Here is a 12,209-nt window from a genome sequence, read left to right as displayed (position 1 = left end):
ACTGACCTTCTCGTGCACACTCTGTGACTGATACAGAGGTTGAGAAGAGAAAGTTCCTAAAAGTGAAGGAGCAGAAAGCAGTCAGCGAAATTTGGCCCACTGACTCTCTGCATTCCCTTAATTGAATTGCGAGATCACCTTCTCTCTCTCTCTCGCTCGCTCTTTCTCTGACGTACACAGAGCGATGAAATTGGAGGACTGCAATTGCTAGCCATCAGAGTCAAATAGCGTGATGAATGACCACTCTGTGATACTCACCCCACACAGATCGTAAGTGCCCGGAATCTTCACGGCTTTAGTGATCAACCTCATGTGCTCTTTGATAAAGTTCATGCACTGTCAGAACAAGATGTGGACAAGAGAGAAAAGTGTTCAGCTGATTACATGCAGATGCATTTGAATATTCGAATTGTAACAGTCTTCACCACTTCCACGACTAGTTCGCTGCACACACGCACCGCCCTTTGTATGAAAAGGTCACCCCTCTCTTCTCATTTAAGTCTTTTGCCACTTACCTGATCATTACGCTGGCTGGTTTTTAGACCATCCAACTGATAGAGATGACAACGGCAATTTGCCTCATCTGTGCGCCGTATGATTTACTACATTTCTTTATGGTACCCACTCATCCTCTTAAACTCCTGGAAAAAAAATCTTCCCAACCTTCCCAGTCTCGCGTTATAACTCATACCTTCCAGTCTCGGTAACAGCCTTGTAAATCTTTCCTTGCTCCTTTTCAAAATTAATATTATCCTTCCTGCAGCAGAGTGAGCAGAATAATGCACAGTTTACGAAAAGTGGTCTCACCAAACTCTCATTCAGCTCTAACATGACATCTTATCTCCGGTGTTCAATGCTCTGACCAATGTAGGGACGTAGCACGAAAAATACATTTTCATCACCTTGACGAGCTGTGACGTCACTTCAAGTAAATATATACCTGTACCCCTTGGTCTCTCTGTTCGACAACATTCCCCAGACACTAGCACAAACTGTGTAAGTCCACCCTGGATTGTCTTGCCAACACCTCACGTCCCAACCTGTTTAGCGTTTGCTCATTATCAATCCCTCCATACAAAAGGATCATCCTGGTGTACCTTCCCTGAAATGCCTTCAAGGAAACGATATATTTCCTTAAATAAGCACATTTTCCTCCAGTTATGTTTTTTTCCCAGCACCTTCCATCTCATTCTTACTGAAACTCACCACCAAATTGGACTCATGAGGCAGCGAGTTGCAGACTTCCTGCTGCAGTGTTTCCATGTCTACACCTTCCTTCCATTGCGACTGGAGCTTTAGGGAGATGTTCTCACACAGGTGACATGACATTGTGGCCCAAACTAAAATTCAGAGACATGGGAGAGATTCTGATTAAATAGGGAATATTTCCCTGAAGACAATGAATGAACCAGTTTTCATATTTTAGTTGAGTGTGGAGTTGGGGCGACGGACAATTTTTTTAAAAAGAGATTCAGAGTAAAGAGCACAAAAGTAGTCTCTCGCTGTGTATCTTCGGGAGTGCGTGCAATTTCAAGACCCGTGGAGAAGATACAGTGAAATTGCTCTAGAAACCCAGCAACTCTGGAAGAAGCTGTGGAGTCAGAGAATGTACGGTCAGTGTTTCGGGTCCACTGTAACCCTCTTCAGAACACATTTCCTCCTGCACAGAGCAATCGAGTCATTTTACAAGCATTTCCAATAACTCTTCCATAAAGACATGCATCAATGAACGTTGGCCATGACTGGTTAATCAGATTAATCGAATTGAGGCTGATGGAAAGAGAACTGGATTGAGAAGGGCAACATTGGGCAGCAAGGTCCTTCATAAAGATTTCAGAAGTAGTTTTCGCCTTTATCTCTCTCTCCCTCTCTTCCGAGCTAACTTTAAAGGTATGCTCAGATGTGGAAGAATTACAGATTTTCTTGTTGACTGTAGAGAAGTGAGTTGGAGGATCCAGAAGGATAGGACAATCCAGGATTGCATAGAAGTGTAATATCATTCCCCAAAGTTACCATCTAAATAATGACAATGTCTTGTGGTGATTTTACAGTATGGAACACTCAGACCAGAATGGTCAGGATTCTTTGTCCCATTTGAACTGATGTGTTTCTTGTATCTCTTGCATAAGGACACAACTGGCCACAGGAACTGTGGCTGCCCGGGACTCAACAGATTCTGGACAGGAAAATCTTCCAGAGAGACTGGTCAGGTCTGAATGAGAATTTGCTTACTGAAATGCTGTTGGTAAAACCGCGCCATAAAGGGATATATTATCTCTCCCAGATGTGGAATCAGGATAGCTGTTAGGCACAGTTCTCATTATCCCTTATGTCGAAAGAAATACAAGAGTGCTTGTCACTATTGACTGCATTGTCGACAGCTTTGACAAGGATTCAGATCAATGACATTTGTGTCAGTTATGAACTATTAACTCAGCTTTCTTTCTCTGCGGATGATACGAGACCAGCTGACTTTATAAAACAGTTTTGGTTGTTATTAATTCCCAGCAGCGTAAAGGGAGCCCATTTGGTGCGTCACACCTGCCGCAGTGCATCCCGCAGTTTCCCTGTCACCCTGCATTTTCGGAAACACACATAATCTGCACATCCTTGGACTGTCAGAGGAAACCAGAGCACCTAATGGAACCGAAGCTGACACAGGGGAGAGTCCATGCAATCAGTTGCCGATGGTGAAATTGAAACCGTTCCTTGAAGCTGTCCTGGAGCAGTACTAACTACTGGGCCGCCCTGCGTTGACGACTTTCAGAATCCACAGTATATCCCCTCATGGGTAATGCAGGGCCCGGTTGTGGAGTGGATCCCACGCCCTGTCCCATTCTGACACGGCCTCCGATCACTCACTTCCTCAGCATAAGGGCAATTTTGTCGATAGCCCCGTTTAAATAGATGAGTTCCAATTAAATCTAAATCGATTTCTCTCTAACCACGCAACCGAGGAAGCTTTCTGAGCTCTCTCAGAATTTCGCATTTTATGAATACAAACATCTAAGCATCTTATAGAACCGATAAATTAATGCAACTTTCCCATCGCTGTCACTGAGCAGGGAACATTTCAGATTACACTTTGGGCAGCAAAAGAGCGGTGAATTCCCATCAGCATCAGAGCAGTTGGAAGCGACAACGGCGTTTCCGAGACACCTACTCAGCGTTCCTTTTCTCTGTCAACGTACAAAAGATGAAAATGTTACAAAGAAGTCCGAATCTTACCTGGAGATATGCAGAAAAGGAGGAGGAGCTCAAATAGAGCCATCGCTGTTTTCTGACTATCGAAACCACATGAACTGCTGTTTTTATACAACAGGCAATAGCCCTGAACAAAGGGTTCATTGTCCAATGACAGAATAGCGAGCATAGCAAAATAGGTGAGGCGCCCAATAGGAGCGCTGCTTTTTGTCCAAGACAACCGTCCCTGACACCGACAGATTCATCTACGTTTGTCCGGGTTGAACATTGAGCCACATTTCCTCATTGCCTAGAAAGTAAGATCATAAATTCTCGAAGAAAGAGAGAGTGAAGCAGAGTTCCCGTTTGGATATGGTGTGCATTTCCCTCAAGGGGCGTACCATGTGCCAAAAAAAGACCGAACAACGATCCCATCCAGGAAGTCGCTTGCGGATCTGAAGACAGCGAGGTGACTGATCCCGAGAACTGGCTGTTCCTACTATCAGTGACTGGCAATGACTTGGGTTTGGAGAGTTGGTACATTGAAGGAAACACCGTGCACCCATCTTCATTTCGCATACGTACTCATTGTGGTGGAGGGGCGGTGTGTTGGTCATTCAACCAGACATATACATGGAATGTTTAGCTAGAATGGCAGTGTGCGCAGTGTTAGCAAACATGGTAAGAATGGCTGCGAAAAAGCAAAAGGACAGGACTTCAGAGGAAACTGGACATTTTGCTCTATAAAATGCTGGATGCAGCTCTGAAGAGTTCCAATTTATAATCCCCTGGTTTTAATGCGGACTGTGATTAACAATGCCAAATTATAATGTGGGTTTAGCAGTTCACTGCTGTTTATTCAGTGTCAGTCCAACGATCTGGAGACATCGAGGCCATTACCTTTGGCTTCAGTCTAGCTGGAGCTGAAACAACGGGAATCGTTGCCTGCAAGTCTGTTTCTGAGTGAGGCTGCTTGCTGGAGCAGTGCAGCTGGCGTTGGCTGCGGTGGTTCGGATCTGCCGAAGGATATAAGCAATGCAACAGCGCTCAACGTGCATGGCCTAGTAAGGCACTGCGGGATTAAACCTCTATCACTCAGTGTTAAGTCATTCGCATGAGAGACAGCAAATTGAGCAAATTGTCGAGCAGAATTGCTAACAGATGTTTCGATGATCCCTATCCATTTGCAATGTCATCTGTTTGCAAAATTTTATTCAGCGAGTGAATTACGTTTCTAACCAGCAATGAGATCCAGAGAACAAGGTGAAAATATTCATGGGAGATGCTACTGCGTGAATTGACATTGGCAACGATAGCATCAAATTCGTTCAAATCTCCCCCACCCCCACAGCCCCTCATTCTGTTGGAAAAGCTGCCATGTTGTTTCCCATGTGGAATGGCCAAACTTGTATTCGTCCTGAAAAGTGCAAGTGTCTTGACAATGTATCTCCGAAAGTCATTGAGAGCAGATATTGGAAAGGTAAGATTTAAAATGACAGAGCGTCGTCCAAACTCAGGATGACTTTGGAACGAGCAAAACTGTGTCAGAAACAAGAATCTATTTTAAGTCATGCTTGGCCATTTTTTAAACTTTTGGATCGAATGTGTTCAGTTTTCCAAACATTGGATGGATGCCTGAAATGCTTACTCCAAATCAATGACTATTATTGCGAGCCAATGTTTCAGTCACACTTTTGTTTTACTTTTCTGTGCATTGAAATTACTCCATCGAGGCCGGCATCCCATTACCCAAGCACTGTTTAGGACAAGTGCGTAACACTTAACATAAGTTCGGCTTCCTCAGAGACAGCTCTCAGAGAGCATAGAACCTCCCACACTTTAATTGTATCTGTCAGGTAATAATCCCTGGCTGAATCATATTAAATAATATTCTCTGAAATTCACCTGTCTGATCTAGTTTTTCATCCCGACAAAACAATTACCATTAGCAATTCAAACGTATAAATGCCTCATAAGCACCACACGTGGAAAAAAAAATTCTAATTCAGTTGCATTGATTGTCTCACTTGCAGTTGTACCACCAGAAAGAGCAACTCAACTTTTAACTGGAACAAACAGAAAGACGGAGAGAGAGGGAGAGAGAGATGAGGGAGAGAGATGCAGACAAAGAGAGAGAATTGGAGAGAAAGAGAGAGAGAGTGAGACTTGTAGCTTTCACAACCACAACAGCTGCAGAAAGCTGAAACTAATACTGTGATTTTGTGGGATACCTCACAATCTGGCTTCTTCTCTTGCATCAAAATAAATACAAGGGCTCATAAACGTTTGGTTTTTGAAGGCTTCAGGTAGAACACTCGTAATTCTATCTCAATTTCCACTTGTTTCAAAAACAAAATAGAGCATAAAATGCACCTGTCAAAGCCATAGCATCTCCCCATTCAGTGATGGTTAAGGAATAGATTTTTTTTTTGGCAAATGAGATTGACGAAGGCTTAGTGCGGATCCTGACGCTGATGTTCTGAAATATCTACTGTCCTTGGTCTTGTAGACAATAGAGAGTATGAGTTTGGAAGGCGCTGTCTGAACAATATTGATTATTCTCTCAACTATTTCCGGCTGCGATTAAAGAACATAGAACACAGAACAGAGAACATAGAAGAATACAGCGCAGTACAGGCCCTTTGGCCCTCGATGTTGCGCCGATCCAAGCCCACCTAACCTACACTAGCCCACTATCCTCCATATACCTATCCAATGCACGTTTAAATGCCCATAATGAAGGAGAGTCCACCACTGCTACTGGCAGGGCATTCCATGAACTCACGACTCGCTGAGTAAAGAATCTACCCCTAACATCTGTCCTATACCTACCCCCCTTTAATTTAAAGCTATGCCCCCTTGTAATAGCTGACTCCATACGTGGAAAAAGATTCTCAGTGTCGACCCTAATCATCTTGTACACCTCTATTAAGTCACCCCTAAACCTTCTTTTCTCCAATGAAAACAGCCCCAAGTGCATCAGCCTTTCCTCATACGATCTTCCTACCATACCAGGCAACATCCTGGTAAACCTCCTCTGCACCCGTTCCAGTGCCTCCACATCCTTCCTATAGTATGGGGACCAAAACTGCACACAATACTCCAGATGCGGCCTCACCAGAGTCTTATACAACTGCAACATTGCCTCAGTACTCCGGAACTCAATTCCTCTACCAATAAAAGCCAATACGCCATATGCCTTCTTCACCGCACTATTTACCTGGGTGGCAACTTTCAAAGATCTGTGTACATGAACACCAAGATCTTTCTGCTCATCCACACTACCAAGTATCCGACCATTAGCCCAGTACCCCATCTTTTTATTACTCTTACCAAAATGAATCACCTCACACTTAGCTACATTGAACTCCATTTGCCACCTTTCTGCCCAGTTCTGCAGCTTATCAATATCCCGCTGTAACCTGCCACATCCTTCCTCACTGTCTACCACTCCTCCGACTTTCGTATCGTCCGCAAACTTGCTCACCCAACCTTCTAACCCCTCCTCCAGGTCATTTATAAAAATGACAAACAGCAATGGTCCCAAAACAGATCCTTGCGGAACACCGCTAGTGACAGCACTCCAAGATGAACCTTTGCCATCAACTACTACCCTCTGTCTTCTTCCCGTCAGCCAACTCCTAATCCAAACCTCCAACTCACCCTCAATGCCGTACCTCCATATTTTTTGCACGAGTCTACCATGGGGAACCTTATCAAACGCCTTACTAAAATCCATATACACCACATCTACTGCTTTCCCCTCGTCCACCTCCTTAGTCACCTTCTCAAAGAATTCAATAAGGTTTGTGAGGCACGACCTGCCCTTCACAAAACCATGCTGACTATCCTTGATCACATTATTCCTATCCAGATGTTCATAAATCCTATATGCACAGGCATTCGAGGAAGAGGAATTATAAGTGTTGCCAAAGAAGACATGTACTTTGCCAGGGATGCTATAAGACTTCTTGAGTATTATTGAGGAAGCTTTCCACCTAGAAAGCTTTGCTTATTATGCTTTGCAGATAGTTGGATTCCCTCCTCGGGCGACTGTGTGGAGATTGCACATTCCCTCCGTGTCTGCTGGAGTTTACTCTGAGTGCTCCAGTTCCTTCCACAATCCAAAGATGTGGTGGTCAAGTGATTTGGCCATGCTAAATTGTCCATTGTGTTAGATGCGTTAGTCAGGTGTAATTATTGGGTACGGGAATGAGTCCTGGCGGGTTACACTTTGGACGGTCGGTGTGGACTTGTTGGACCTAAAGTCCTGTTTCCATGCTGTCGGGAATCTAATCTAATAACTGTGTACTGGTTCTCTTGCGAAAATTATTTTGCCAGAATGTTGTTGCAATGTCTGCTTCAGAAACAGTGGCTAAACAGCATTGAGATCCTGGAATCGTTGCCTTTTGTTGAAGTAAACAAAAGCAGCATATATGGGTGGATTCATTCTCACCTGCAAACAGGTTTTTAATTTTCCCGTCACTTTAAGTTGGGGTGGGATTTGGAAAGAGATTGAAGCTCATAGACACAGATCTGCCCCTTTTGCTGAAAAAACACTGGCGTACTCTGTCTGCTGCTCCAGAATTTTTTGTTTTTTTTCTTTTTCCTTTCTTCATGACTGAAGATAACAGGTTAAAATGAAGAATCTGTGTTAATGGGAGAAAAAAAGCCCCAACAAATACTGAAAAAAATCCCAGCAGGGTTGGCAGCATCTCGAGAGAGTAACCCGAGTTAACGATGCGACTACAGTCACACTTCTTCGGAAATCATGGTTTTTGGTGGTGCTGTTACATTTTAACAGTTAAGGATTAATAGTTGAACAAAGTAGACGTTTGGTCAACCATTTAATGGAATGTAAGTGATGCCAATTTTACATTCTTTGCGGCGTGTTAAATTTTTTTTTAAAGAAGAAAGTGTGGTTTACTTAAAGCCTAGTAGCTTGAAGAAATCAATCACATCTGGAACACTGCACTTTTTGCATGTCTTTAAATCAAAAATGTTTAGGTTCGGTGGTATCTTCTTGAAATGTTGTGAAAGGAGCTTGTCCAGTTCGTAACAATTCCCACAGCTATCACTGGACTAGATTCTGAAGTTTCAATGTCATCAAACGTGCATCAGACAAAAGGTTGAAAATCAGAATGAGAAACTACAGGAAGACAATGGAATCGGTCTCACTCTGAAACTATCTATAACTGTATTCGAACAGATGAAAGGCTTAACAGACATTCAATTTTTCAACCTATCATTTCAGTTACATTACACTGCAAATTTTTGCTATAAATTCTGTGTTACGATCGACCCCTCCACAATCACCTGATGAAGGAGCATCGCTCCGAAAGCTCGTTGGCTTCCAATTCAACCTGTTGGACTATAACCTGGTGCTATGTGACTTTTAACTTTGTCCACCCCAGTCCAACACCGGCACCTCCAAATCGGTCTCACTCTGTGAGTGACTTCTCTACATTTGGCAAATACAACAGTAACATTTTAAATGAAATACAAAAGGTGTGCACTATCTGTAAAATATAAAAAATAAACAAAATCATTTCGAGAAACTCGGCAATTCTGGCTGCATCTGCATAGAAAAAACAGAGATAACATATCGAGTCCAGTAACTCTTCATCAGTAACGTCATTGAGATAAGTGAAGACCATGAAGCTACCCTTCATTGTTGAGGGATCACTCCTTTATGAATTCCGCGATGGGCGTTTTGGTCGGAAGTGTTGACATCAATTTGTAATTTTATTTCTTGAGCAGTTGTAATATGTTTTTGAAAACGGTATCATAGCAGCTGATGTAAGGTTTTTGCTCAAGTGAGTTCAACGAATATCAATGATGAGATGCACAGCCATGTTAGTGAGGATGTATTTCAATTGTATTCCAGGGCCCACTTGAATGGGTCAGTTCAGAGGATCTTGTTGAACTATCAATTCCAGACTAATTAAAACAGCTTCTAATCTAAGAAATGGAAGATGCAGTAATTGACGAGTTAGAGCGAAGTCACTAGCCGATTCTAGCAGCTGTTCAGATCCCTGGTTATCTCCTTTATAAATTGCTGATGTTGAACATCAATGTGAGCTCTGTATGTTCTTGATACAGTTCAAATTGATTTATTTCTGAATATCTTGTTGCATTTAAAAATTGAGCAAAGTGAGTTAGTCTGTGCACAGTGTTACACTGCGTTAGATTGCGTTGTATCTGCAACGAGTTTGCTTTGTTAATTTCTAGCATTCAGTCCTACTTGAACAAAACGGGACATGTATGTTTAAAAAGTGTGGTGTTTTTGTTCTCTCAGGGGTAGTTGTGAGTCTGCAGAATTCTGGGCATCAAAGGTTAATAAATGATTTTTTTAATGAAAAGAATTCATGACGGTAGAGCTCGTTCCTTGATGACCAATGAAGTGAAAGAAAAGCAGGGATATTCTGAAATGTTCATGCATGTCGATATGAGGATAAAGGTGTGTGAAATGATCTATTAGCAATGCAGGCTCTAAGGGATAAATGAGCAACTTATGTATTTTTGATTGTATCTTCAAAGGGTTAACGAATTGTCACTTTCCTTGAGTGTTGTTGAGAAAAAGACTTCTGGCCAAGAGATGGGAGTGGGCAGTCATCAATTTTTACCAGGGTTTACTTGTGAGCCTGGCGATCAGAATAAGTATAACCAAATACCTTTCTTGTCGAGGCCGGCCGTTCAGAGGAAATCCATGCAGACACAAGGGGAATGTACAAACTTCCTGTGGTCGCCTGAGGATGAAATTGAACCGACGTGTCTTGCACAGTGAAGCACCTGTGTTAACCATTGAGTCACTGTGCCAAGAAAAATCGTTTGATATAAATCTTTTCAGGAGGAAAACTCTGTTTTCCAGTCCCTATAATACGCAGAGGAAGCTGGAAATCGTCTCACCCTACTCTGACGTTTATGTTTATTCGGAATTTATAATATTGACTCTCAGTCTGATGTTGTAAAATATTGTGCATCACCGAGACGAAAACAGATGGTAGTAAGATTTTAAGTAAGGGGAGACAAAGATCAGAGTTTATTGTAATTTAGAAAGTGAATAACATCGAGCACATGCAGGCACAGAAATTGATCAGGAATAAGTCATTACAGGTATGGATGTGGGTAGAGCGAGCATGATCGGTAACAGATTAGGTTAGATCAAAGGATGACGAGATCACACAGACCGAGTGAAGAAAGATACAGGAGGAAGCAACTGTGGGTTTGAAAGGAGACTGTGTTTCGCAGAGTTGAGATGGAGAAGCAAAATGGCAATTGGGAGTGTCTGAGAGAGCGTGACAGCAAGGGCTGGAGAATAAATTAGAGCGATAGATAGGGATGAAAAGGTATTGAGATGGATGGGAGAAGCTGATTTTTGTTTCTTGACAGAATTCAGTCTTCTTGAGCGATATTGCAAATTGGCCACACTTGATGCAACTATGTTAGTTTCAGTATAACAGTTTCTTCCATAAACCTGTTACCATTCCGAAATTCTAAACCGCATTTGAGTCCAATGTTGGATCAATATCTGCATAACCCAGTATTTTGTAACTGAACATAAAAAGGCCTTTCTCACAGAAATTGCAAAAGCACAAGTTTGATGGGCTGGAATTTAATTTAGTTGCATAAAAATCGGCCGTGTGGAATTATTAAACTTGGTTTGCACCCTTCGCTTACCTGTCACTAACTTCAAAGGCCAGAGGGATTAATAATTGATATGGCTCTTGAACCATTTACTGTTAGGTTTGTTAAAGAAGCACGGCTGCAGTGTAATCCTTCACAGATTGCTGACAGTGTGGAAACAGGCCATTTAGCCAAAATGACCACAACCACCCTCCGAATAGTAACCAGTTCCCTGTTCTATTGCGACAGATTTACTCCTGACTTTTGAACCTAACCTATATAACCTTGAACACGATGTGCAATTTTTCATCTCCAATTCACTTTACCTGCATATATTTGGATTAGAGACAAATACCGGAGCTCCCGAAGGAAACTCACACACACACGGGGAAGATTCTTCTTTCTCTTTTTTTTTAAATGGAATCCCTACAGTGTGGAAACAGGCCACTTGGCCCCACAAGTCCACACTGAACCTTCGAAGAGTATTCCATTCAGATCCATACCCCGACCCGATTACTCTGCATTTCACCTGACGATTGTACCTAAATTACACATCCCTGAACACTATGGACAATTTTGCTTGGTCAATTCACCTGATGGGCACGTGTTCTGAATATTGGAGAAAACTTACTCACTCATGGGAAGAACGTGCAAACTCCACACAAGCTGTCGTCTGAGGCTGCAACTGAACTTGGTTGTCTCGAGCTGTGAAGAAGCAGTGCAAACAACTTAGACACAAGGCCACTGAGCTAAAATTGCATTGAACTATAAGCAAATGTAAGGAATTCTGGTCGAAGCTCAGATATCGTAATCTCAGCATCACTATATGTATATAGATTCTAATCCAATCATAGTCGATAAATTTGAATTTAATGATCAAATAAACTCGCATCATGACAAGTTTTCTCCCTGTTTCGTTTAGTGGAGGAATCAGTCGGCCTACGTGTGACATCAGAAGAGACAAAAAAAACTGCAGATGGTGAAATCCAAGGCAGACAAGCAGGAGGTTTGGAAAACAAGGGAAGTCCGGCAGCATCAGGAGGTGAAGATATCAAAGTTTCGGGTGTGACCTTCCTTCGGTCCTGGAGATGGATGTAAATGGATCCATAGATTAAGCAGGGTAGTGGTTGAGGATCGCAGTGTGGTGTGTTCGGGACACGTGAAATCAAATCGAGGGTACGGTCTGGTTGGTTGATGGGAACAATGCATTTGTTTTGTTTCTGGAAAAAAATGCTTGGTTAGTGGAATGGAAGAGGGGGACGGGGAGGGGCTGGAATGGTGCTGGGGGATAGGAAATGAAGGTACTTGAGATTAGAGAACTTAATGCTGTCCATATTCTCTGCACGCAGAGGATGAGGTGCCGTTTCCCACAACCTGCAGTCAGATACGCTGTGGCAAAG

At 42.6% G+C, this 12,209-nt stretch overlaps 1 long non-coding RNA gene across 1 annotated transcript; it reads right to left on the bottom strand.

Annotated features, from left to right (window-relative positions):
• Window positions 1-257: 257 nt before the first annotated feature.
• On the bottom strand, window positions 258-3,265 carry LOC148138808 (uncharacterized). Its single transcript, XR_015753848.1, has 3 exons — window positions 3,229-3,265; window positions 1,207-1,340; window positions 258-336 (listed from the first exon to the last, which is right to left on the bottom strand). It is a non-coding gene; the product is annotated as an uncharacterized LOC148138808 (long non-coding RNA).
• Between the last annotated feature and the right edge of the window lie 8,944 nt (window positions 3,266-12,209).

Source organism: Chiloscyllium plagiosum, unplaced genomic scaffold (assembly GCF_037043375.1).
Source record: "Chiloscyllium plagiosum isolate Xiang-an unplaced genomic scaffold, Cpla_swu_hap1 HiC_scaffold_39, whole genome shotgun sequence".
NCBI lineage: Eukaryota > Metazoa > Chordata > Chondrichthyes > Orectolobiformes > Hemiscylliidae > Chiloscyllium > Chiloscyllium plagiosum.
The sequence above is the reverse complement of the archived record's forward strand: the minus strand, read 5'-3'. Positions and strand labels throughout refer to the sequence as shown.